This window comes from Triticum urartu, unplaced genomic scaffold, assembly GCF_003073215.2.
Source record: "Triticum urartu cultivar G1812 unplaced genomic scaffold, Tu2.1 TuUngrouped_contig_10150, whole genome shotgun sequence".
NCBI lineage: Eukaryota > Viridiplantae > Streptophyta > Magnoliopsida > Poales > Poaceae > Triticum > Triticum urartu.
In genome coordinates, this window is record NW_024110989.1 from 319 (window position 1) to 11,787 (window position 11,469).

The following is an 11,469-nucleotide window of genomic DNA, read 5'->3' on the forward strand; positions in this document are numbered from 1 at the left end:
CGCCCTCTCTCCTCTCTTTTTCAATTTCTGTTTTCTTTTTTTCCATGGGCAAAAATGTCCACCAAACGCCTAGAAAATGTTCAAGGCCCTTTGACTAGACGGTAATGGCATGAAGGGGCATTCTCATAAGTGCAATTAATGGTAAGGGGCAAACTTGAACGTGCTTTGAAATTAGGGGCAAATCTAAAAAGTGGGTTCGAGTTATGGGGCACAAATGTAAATATTCCTATAAAAAATGTTATTGATGTATAAAGCAGGTGTACAATGTTTATGGAAAAAGTAGGCAGAAAAATATAACTTTAAAAAATTATATTTATATAATTAGAAAATGTTAAACATGTATATATAAAATGGCCCTGATGGATAAAAAATGTACAATGTGTATGAAAATAGGTAGAAACAGAAAAATATAAAATTTTAAAAAATGTTGATCATGTAGTTGGAAAACTTTAAATACGTATGTAAAAAATCATGATATATACAAAAAATGTTGAATATGTATGTAAAAAGTTGACATCAAAATATACGTTTCAAAAAATGTTAACCATGTATTTGAAAACATATTCAAGTGTGTATGGGAAAAAAATTTCAGATGTATATGATTTTTTTCATATATTAAAAAATTGTTAAACGGGTATAAAAAATTTAATGTTCTATACAAAAAGAGAAAAAAACAACAAAATAGAAAAACAATGAAGACCAAGAAAATCAGTGCAGAAGAATGAACGTGGTGAAAACCGAGGAAGAAATAAATGAAAACCAAAAAAGAAAAAAATGAAGGAAAATAGTAAACAAACAAAAAAACATTGAAAATGGAGAAAGAAACAAAGAAAACATAAGAAAACAAAGAAAATGTAGAAAAGAAAAAAATCAATGAAACCTGAGAAAAGAGCGAATAAGACCAACGAACAACAAAGAAAGCACAAAACCCAAGAAAATCATGAAACAACAAAAAAGGGAAAACAGAGGAAAACCAGACTAAAACCAACGAACAACTCATAGAAAACGGGCCAAACAGAAACGGAGGGAGAGGGGATTCTTTCGTGCCAGAGCTACTTCCATGTCACGAGAGCTATGTCTCGCATTAAGCAAAACCGAAGGTTCTTTCCGTCGACTGAGAACAGTATCAGGCAGGCCCATATATTGTGCACATACTAAAAAATTAGGAATAAATGGGGGCACCGAGGGATCTATCCAAGCCACTCGGCTCGCCGCTCGTTTCGTGATTAGCTATTTTAGGCGGAATAAATGGGGGCACCGAGGGTGCGGCCTACTTTAGGTGGAACAAGCTGTTTTTTACTGATTTTTTCTCATTCCTTTTTGCATTCGTTTCTTCATTTTTTTCATTTTTTCTTTGATTTATTTTGTTTCTTTTTGGGTTTTCATTTTTTTGGCTTCCTTTTGTTTTTCAGTCTGTATTTTTTGTATATGTCAACAACATTTTTCTAATACACATTTAACATTTTCTACACAAATTTAACATGTTTTAATACATGATCTAATTTTCTTAATACATATTTTTAACATTTTTCAAATGCTTGATTAACATTTTTCAAATACAAGACTAACATTATTTGAATACTTGGTCGACGTTTTTCCTATGCACACTTTTAAACCTTTTTCCAAATGCTTGATTAAGAGTTTTCAACTAAAAATATTTAGCATGTTTTGAATACATGTCAACATTTCTACACATTCAACATTTTTCAAACACTTGATTAACATTATTCAAACACTAGTTCAATGTTTTTTTTCAAATGCTTGATTCACATTTTTATATAGACGATCAAAAAAATTCAGCATTTTTTAATACATCATCAACATTATTTCTATACACATTTTCGACATTTCCTAAATGCTTATTTAACAATTCAAAATCTTGTTCAACATTTTTTCAAAGTCTTGATTAACAGTTTTATATACATGATTAAATACTTTTATCATTTTTCACCCGCAAAAAAATAATTTTAATTTTTAATACATTATCAACATTTTCTATGCACATTCAACATTTTTCAAATGCTTCATTAACATTTTTCAAATACTTGTTCAACATTTTCCGAATGCTTTTTTTTTCAAACACTTGTTCATGATTTTCCAAATGCTTGTTTACCATTTTTCAAATATTTGTTCAAAATTTTCCGAATGCTTGATTTATATTTTTTTTCAAATACTTGTTTAACATTTTTCTCATATTTGTTCAAAATTTTCTAAATGCTTGATTTATATTTTTCAAAATTTTTGTAATGCTTGATTAACATTTTTCAAATGCTTGATCAACATTTTTTAAATGTTTTTTGTAAAATATTGTTATATATATAATATTTTATAGCATAGGCAAGAAAATTGTATAGTATAAACAAAATTACAAAATTTAAGAAAAAACAAAAAACATACAAAAAAACAGAAAACAGGCGGTGGCCTCCCGCGCTCGTGGGCTAGCCCACCTCGCTCACCCCCTTCAGCGAGTCGGAAGTGAGATTCGCTGAATGCAAGATATAGGGGCACCTCTTCCATGTTGACTTAAGCAAGATATAGCGGTCACCAAACTTTTCGTCGGATAATTCATTTCTTCTTACTAATATTTTGCCAGGATTTACACCATATGAACTCGAGCTCATGCAAACGAATGCAAGTACAGGCATGTACATGGACGGAACAAAAACAAATGTTCGATACAATAGAACAATACATGGTAATTCTTGAATTGCACTTATGGCAATAAATAGCAGAGCCCCGGCTGTATCGTAAGAACGGCATATTTGAATTTGATACAAGATACTTGAGCTCAGTGTTCTTAGGCGATATATAGCAGACTAGCAGAGCTCCCGCTTCTTCTTTCCTGAGGAGGTCATTCTAACCTTAGGCAATAAACCGAGTCGGCTATTGCAAGCATGAACATTGGCTGCAGGTTCTGAACGTCTGGATGCAGATGTAGACTGTGCCTACGTATATATACCCTCCCCTTCCAGAACGTTCTCACAGCCTCACTCTTTTCCCGACTCTTGGCCCGACCAGTTGTCCCCTTTCTTCTGTGGATCTCTCCTTAATCTCGCCTATGAACAGAAGAACAACAAGAATATAAAGTAACTTAACCAATGCATGAAGACTAACTGTGAATGAACAATTGATATGTTTGTGAGACCTTTTACGGCACATCAAAATAATGTAACCCGTCCATTTCCAGTGATTCAATGGACTAGATCCACCAATACTACTAGGAAAAATCAGTAGTCTATTTTGTTCAAGGGGTAAAATTGGAAGACTTACAAAATAGATACCAAAACTCTACATGTTTTGAGAAATCCGTGTGTTTTGTCTCCTGCCTGACGAGACTGCAGCGACCGGTTCGGCCGAATATTTTCCGGCGGACATGAGATGCAACACAGGCGATTGTACATATGGATCCATGCCGAAGGTCTTTTTGGCCGAGGAAATCACCATGTACAATACATTGATTGGCAGTACTAGTACGTATGTGAGCAGGCGATTGTTTTCCGGCGATCAAGCCAGCAGCCGCGGCCGACGCACGCACAAGCAGCGGCCGAACCTCCGAGAGGGATCTGCAGCAACGACGGTGCTGCTGACCAGGACGCCGTAGGGGCGGCTCCATGGCCTTCTGATTGATTTGATGCCCGATCACAGACTTAGAGCTCCCACATGAAGGTCGCGGCTCTGATCGATTGTTGGACATGCACCGTTGATGACCGGCGATGGCAACCACGAGGTCAGACGAGGATGGTCACCATGAGAGATTTTACAAATTACGGAATAATATTTTTTTGACAAAACTACCCCGCTAATTAACGGCTGAGATGATTCAATACTCCTCGGTTCCGGAGGTAGTATATGATGTACCGTAAAAAAACTCTATGTTTACTATGTTCATCCATCAATACTGAAACTTTAGTTGCATTAGAGAAAATACTGGAGCTTCAGCGTTCTCGAAGTAACCTCAGTTTGGGTGAGCTCAGCCACCTTCATAATACGGATGCTCTGCACACACACAAAAAAAAGCAGCTCTCAAACATTTTTGTATATATACATGCACATTCATTAACATTGCAAATGAAATCGTTATGCAGGTGAACTTCAAATGTACGCTACAATGTTGTGGAGATAAAAAAACTAGCTGACCTTAACAGCTGCCAATGCTTCTCTAACAATTTCCTCGAAGCGGGTTAGCTCAGCCATGCTCATCTCTTTAACATCTAGTTCCAGGGCCCTGAAATTAGACAGCAGTGTGTGTAATGCCAAATATATAATCTTAGGCACAGCTCGATCAGTGTATGGAGGTGTGATGGATGAGTAATTACATTTGAGCGAAGCTATTTAGTTCAGATACTGACTCTGGAACTGACTGCTCGTTCAGATCAAGCTGTCCAAAGAATCGAAAGAACCGGTTAGTAACTTGCTACAGAAACCAAGCATGAACAAATCCACTACAACAGTACAGGTATGAGGTTGGAATTAAATCTCCGATGCGTGCTTACCAACTTTACCAGCATTAATTCTCTACCGCAGCTGGTTATATACCTAATTAGCCAACAAAATGGACCTATCAAAGATTGAATTCAAACCCGAAAATTTGAACGCAAGCTGTTTACTTCGAGATTGCTTTCAATCGCTGATAAATGTCATCTCCATCATACACTTTTTATTTCTACAGTCGTGTTTCCTTTGTCAAGTGCTTAATTGAAGCTAGAAACAGGATCTAGGATTAAAACAGGAAGCCCATTCTCTTGAGACGATACTTGGCTTAAAAGAGAAACTTTTATGTGACGTCTTCCTTGTCAAATATCTGTATTGACTGCTTCTTTCTTTACACCTGGGTCTAGTTTCACTTTGGAAGATGATCATCTGCTACCAAGCAACAACTTAACTATTGGAGAATGATTGGGAGAGGCTGTTTTTGGTCTGAAAATCATTCCTTAGAATTAGAATAGTATCATTTGGGCCCTAAACAAAACAGTGTTTTTACCACTAAGAGCATCTCTAGCTGATTCCTTATATCTTAACTCCTTATATGCCTCCGTATACTTAACTCCTTCAGAATTTGCTCCGCCAAAGGTTGCGGAACCTAGCTGAACCCCTATATTTAACTCTCTAAAAAAATTGACAAATTCTTCCAGCCTTTATCACATACATTTCAAAGAATTGCACAATAATTCATCAAGCATTCGAAAGATTCAAATTCAACGTACACAACAAATCGACCATATAAACATGCATATAGTTCATATCATCGAGAAATTCAAATTAAAACATGCACAAAGTTCATCCAAAAGGCACCACATCGATCAAGTTTGATCCAAAATCACCACAACATTGCATGTCTTATGTCGTGGATTCAGCCCTACCAAAGGCATGTTTCGGCTGAACGTTCAAAGCACTTTCGTGCTCATCATCTCCAAAGAAAACATCAGCACCCCCACGGCCACCACCATCATCACCTCCATAGACACCACCATCACCCCCATGGCCACCACCATCACCCCCACGAGAGGCCTCCGATTGGGCTATGATCTTTAAACGAGTGAGTTCCCAATACTTCCTTGCCGTGGCATCCATCGCGTTAGGGTCCATGAACATGATAACCCTCTCTTCGGCCTTCTTATCTTTTGCAAGCCTTTCCTCCTTGAGTGCAATCCTACACTCCTCCTCCTTCACCTTCCTCTCTTCGGCCACCAACTAGGGCCTCCACTTCTCGTCCTCCAAGCACTTGAGCTCGTTCCACTTTGTCGTCCTTTCTTTGCGTTTGGCTGCCAATGCTTTCTTGCTCTCAATCATAGCATCAAGCTCCTCTTTGTAGGCGTCGACGCCTCCATGCTTCTTCCTCTCTTTTGCAATCTTGTTAATTACCGTCCTACCTCCTGAAAGGGTGTTCATCCTCCTCGTCATCAGCTTCGACGGATATGGTAATCCATGACCTCTTCGGCATGGTCTCAGAGTTCCTCTGGATTCATTTCGCAACAGACGAGGCACCCGGTGACGCCTTGCACAGCTGCGGTCGTACCGCGTGCCAGTGGTGATGCCGGGTCGGGAGGGGGGCATGGGCAGGTGGCCTCCGCCCCTACCTCTCCCTTGGCGCCGCTGGAGGGGGCGGCTTCTGCCACATCCCCTGTCTTCGGACCCAGGCTGACGCCGCTGGGCGCGCTGGGCCCCGAGACGATGGTGGCTGAAGGAGCTGCACCGGTTCGGGCGACGTCACCTGGCAGCGCCCCGGTGGCTTCAACTCTGTTGAGCCCTGTTGGGGGTCGGGCAGGAGGCCCTACCCCGAACGGGGCCACGCGGGATGAGATCATCGCTTTCGGAGGGATTCCGGATCCTGTGCCCGAAGGTCGTTGGATGAGTTGCCGCCTCCAGGATCAGCCGGATGTTGATGATATGCAGCTAAGGTGCACCATGCGGGCGGCCAAGCTTCATGACATTGAAGTCACTGCTGGTATGTCAGTCAATACCTCCAATTCTATTTTTGCATTTTTCTAATGATGAGATTATACATAATGCAAATCAGTTGGGAGTTTCACTAGGTAGTAATGATAGTGAAATTTCTAAATCCGTTAATGATATCCTGGATCTTGAAGCGGAGCGCGCTCTAGAAATGATTCGAAACTTAGCGGTGGTCAAACCTATGAACGATTCGGATATAGATGCGTTGGGAGTTAGGGTACTTGATTGTTTTTGTGCGGATCTTGCACCCTCACTTCCTGAAACGAAGGCGGATGAGTGCCCTATTTCCCCAAGAGTTTCCATTCTTGCAGATGCTCCGGTGGTTAGGTCCAATGAGCTCGGTTGTGAGGACCGAGTAGAGGACCAAAACAAGCCTAAACGCAAGTGGAAACGTAAGATTTATCCGGCTTCGGTTGTGCGTAGAAGTGCTAGGGCCCGGACCACTAAAAAATTTCATGATGAAATATGAAAGGAACCTTTTGGAATAGCAGAGGTCTTAAGGACTTGGCTAAGAGAAGGTTTCTAGCGGATGCATCTTAGAGCACAAGTTGGATTTTATCGCCCTCTCCGAAACCGGAACGGACAATTTTACTCCCCGGTTTCTTAGTACATTATCGGGAGGTGTTGATTTTGATTGGCATTGCTTACCTCCAACAGGAAGATCCGGTGGGATTTTACTTGGGGTTAAATGCGATACGTTGAAAGTCCGGAATGTGGTTATGGGTGATTTTGCGGTTAAGTTTCGGGTCAGATTGAAGGCCGATGGGTTTAATTGGGCTTTGGTGGCAGTATATGGCGCCGCACAGCCTGAACTCAAACCAGACATTTTGGCGGATCTAGTCTGTATTTGCGGTAGCGAGAACCTCCCAATTCTGGTTGGGGCGATTTTAACATTATTCGACGTCGGGAGGAAAAAAACAATGATAAATTTGACGGCAAATGGTCGTTTATGTTCAATACAATCATTGAAAGCTTGGATCTTAGAGAGACAGAGCTTTCTGGTAGAAAATTCACTTGGGCCAACACGTTACAAATCCTGACGTTTGAGAAGCTGGATCGTGTCCTAGCTAGCGTCGAATGGGAGCAGAAGTTTCCCCTTGTGATGGTCCAAGCGTTATCTCGCACGATCTCCGACCATACCCCATTGCTGGTTGACTCTGGAGAAGAAACGCATGTGGGCAACAAGAACACTTTTTCTTTCGAATTAGCGTGGTTTGAAAGAGAAGGGTTCCTGGATCTGATAGCACGAGAATGGGCTAAAGATTCAGGGGGGAGGTCGAATGTTGAAAGATGGCAGAATAAGATAAGGCACCTAAGACAGTTCTTACGTGGATGGGCCAAACATTTGAGTGGGATATATAAGGTCGAGAAGGAAAGGCTCCTACTTATTCAATCCCTAGATTTAAAAGCCGAGTCCTCCATTCTAGATACCAGGGAGTTGGTAACTAAAGTGGAGGCGGAAATGAGACTGAAAGAACTGTTTTGAGAGGAGGAATTGAAGTGGGCACTGTGAGCTAAAGTTCGCAAAATCGTCCAAGGGGATGATAACACTCAGTTCTTCCATATGATTGCGAATGGCAAGCATCGAAAGAGGAGGATCTTTCAGCTCGAGCAAGATGAGGGGACGATTTTAGGATAGGAGAACCTAAAATTATACATCACGAATTACTATAAGCAGTTGTTTGGGCCTCTTGAGGATAATTTCGTATCCTTGGATGAGTCAAGGACCGAGGATATCCCTCAGCTAGCTGCGGATGAGAACGATATTCTGACCACCCCATTTTCGGAGAAAGAGGTGTTTGAGGCAATTTCACAAATGAAGAACAATAAAGCTCTAGGACCGGATGGTTTTCCGCCGGAGTTTTATAAGAAGTGCTGGCACATTATCAAGGGAGACTTGCTCCCGATGTTCCATGATTTATTCCGTGGACAGTTACAGCTGTCTCACTTAAACTACGGAACAATCACTTTGCTTCCTAAGAAAACAGAGGCCGTGCAGATTGAACAGTTCAGGCCAATTTGTCTTCTTAATGTCAGTTTTAAAATTTTCACCAAGGTGGGGACTAATAGGCTTACGCAGACTGCGCATACTGTGGTGCAACCTTCCCAAACTGCTTTCATGCCGGACAGAAACATCCTAGAAGGGGTTGTAGTTCTGCATGAAATGCTCCATGAGATCCACACGAAAAAACTTGATGGGGTGGTTTTCAAAGTGGATTTTGAAAAAGCGTACGATAAAGTAAAATGGACATTCCTTCAGCAGGCATTGCATATGAAAGGATTCGATCAGGCCTGGAGACACCAGGTAGATTCTTTCACTCAAAAAGGGAGTGTTGGGATCAAAGTGAATGACGACATAGGTCATTACTTTCAGACACACAAGGGCCTGAGGCAAGGTGACCCGATGTCACCGATTCTTTTCAACATAGTGGTCGACATGTTGACAATCCTAATAGGAAGGGCTAAGGATGACGGCCAAGTAGGTGGCCTTGTTCCGCATTTAGTGGATGGCGGAGTGTCGATCCTTCAGTACGCTGATGATACTATCATCTTCATGGAGCATGATTTGGCAAAAGCAAGAAACATGAAGCTTGTGTTATGTATGTTCGAACAATTATCGGGGTTAAAGATTAACTTCCATAAAAGCGAATTGTTCTGCTTTGGAAGAGCTAAAGATGAACAAGAAGCTTACAAACATTTGTTCGGCTGCGAATTGGGGTCTTCACCCTTCACGTATTTGGGTATACCAATTCACCATCGCAAGCTTTCTAACAAAGAATGGAAGTGCATTGAGGATCGATTTGAAAAGAAACTAAGCTGCTGGAAGGGCAAGCTTATGTCATACTGAGGCCGATTAATTCTCATTAATTCGGTTCTTACGAGTATGCCTATGTTTCTCTTGTCCTTTTTTGAGGTACCAGTTGGAGTCCGAAAAAGGCTAGACTTCTATAGATCGCGCTTCTTCTGGCAGAGTGATGATTTAAAACGATAATACAGGCTCGCTAAATGGGATATCATTTGTAGACCGAAAGACAAAAGGGGTCTCGGCATTGAAAACCTAGAGGTGAAGAACAGATGTTTACTCAGCAGGTGGTTGTATAAGCTATCTGTAGAGACGGATGCCATGTGGGCCCAAATCCTGCAGAACAAGTACCTTCATTCCAAAACACTATCCCAGGTGACGGTGAGGCCGACTGATTCGCTTTTTTGGAAAGGACCGATGAAAGTGAAATCAACCTTTTTCAACAGGACAAAATTTGTAGTTGGAAATGGTACTACCACGAGGTTCTGGGAGGACACATGGCTAGGGGAAACGCCCCTTGCACTCCAATATCCTTCTCTCTATAATATTGTGCAGCGAAGAGAAGCTTATGTTGCAACAGTATTACAGTCAAATCCTCTAAATATTCAATTCAGGAGGACTCTAGCGGGAAATCATTGGGAAGCTTGGATCCACCTTGTGGGAAGATTGATGGAGGTCCACCTTTCTCAACAACCCGATCAGTTGAGCTGGAAACTAACAAAGAATGGAGAGTTCTCGGTTAAATCCATGTATTTGGATGTTATCAACTCTAGCACCATTCCTCGTTCGAAACATGTGTGGAAAGTCAAAGTGCCTTTAAAAATCAAAGTGTTTATGTGGTTTGGCCATAAACAAGTCATTCTAACTAAGGACAATTTGGCAAAACGCAATTGGACAGGATCTACAAGATGTAGCTTCTGTGATTCGGACGAATCCATCAAACACCTCTTTCTCGAATGTCCCTTGGCAAAAAAATTGTGGCGGACAGTGCACCTAGCTTTTAATATTACTCCTTCGAATAACATCAACACGTTATTTGGGACGTGGTTAGATGGGTTAGACTCTGAAACTGCGAGACATATCCGTGTAGGAGTATGTGCTTTATTATGGGCAGTCTGGAACTGCAGAAACAATTTGGTTTTTAACAGAACAACAAAAATTCATTTCTTGCAGGTTATCTTCCGGACCACTACACTCATCCGTATGTGGTCGCTACTCACTCCGACGGAGGCCAGGGAGCGTTTGGTTACTGGATCTATCCGATGGGAGATGGTAGCTCGGGTTCAACCGGTTTGGATGGCGGTCATGTAATAGGATAGGTGTTTAGTTTCCTATCTTATATTATATTGCCAGTTGTGGCTATCCCGTTTTCATGCTTTTAGCTTTTTTTGAGCCATTTTTCTTTTCGAGACTTGGAGATTTTGTTGAACTATTTGCTTATTAATAAAATGGCTGCATGCATTATTATGATGCAGAGGCTGGGGGATAACCTCCTTTTCGAAAAAAATATCCAATTGAAGGCACCGTTAGAGCATCTCTAGCACACCCCGCAAAACACGTTTGTAGTTTGCGGAAAAACAGTTTTACAGGTCGGCACGGACGGCCGCAGAGGCAGACCCCGCAAAACGGACCCGTATAAAAGGATATTCATAGAATATGCTCTTTTACGGGTTGGTTTTAGCTGCAACAGAACAAACCCCTCAAACTTAAACTGTAAAACAGAATATTCGTTATATTCTTTCCCACGTCTTCTTCTTCCCCTCGTTTATGTCCATGGTCAGTTAGCTTGCTCCCGCGAAACCGATAGATAGCACACAAAGCGGTCAAAAACGAGGCCGCAGACGACCAAATACAAAGCGCTCGAAGCGGCTAATCAAGGAGCTAGCAAGCTCCTCCGGCGGGGCCAGTAAATTTCAGCACACTATTGTAGCGACCTGACCCGAATGGATCACGTCTACTGTGCTACGTTGTCATCCCTGGATCAGTAATGCTGACACCACACAGTACATCGAGGTTTTATAGCAGAGTTGCAATCACACACTTATTACATCGATGGCTCAAAAAGAACTTATTACAATAAATATGGCTTAAGGCCATATTTTAAAGATAACAGCGGAAGACTTGGAAGATAAATGGGTCCATCAACTCCAGCGGCATCACTGAGTATAGAACCACGACCTAAACACCTCAATCGTCGTCTGAAAAGTCTGCAA

General features: G+C 41.4%; 1 long non-coding RNA gene across 1 annotated transcript; it reads right to left on the minus strand.

Annotated features, from left to right (window-relative positions):
* Positions 1-2,656: 2,656 nt before the first annotated feature.
* LOC125526449 lies at positions 2,657-4,436 on the minus strand. Its single transcript, XR_007291683.1, has 4 exons — positions 4,317-4,436; positions 4,138-4,225; positions 3,955-3,996; positions 2,657-3,056 (listed from the first exon to the last, which is right to left on the minus strand). It is a non-coding gene; the product is annotated as an uncharacterized LOC125526449 (long non-coding RNA).
* Between the last annotated feature and the right edge of the window lie 7,033 nt (positions 4,437-11,469).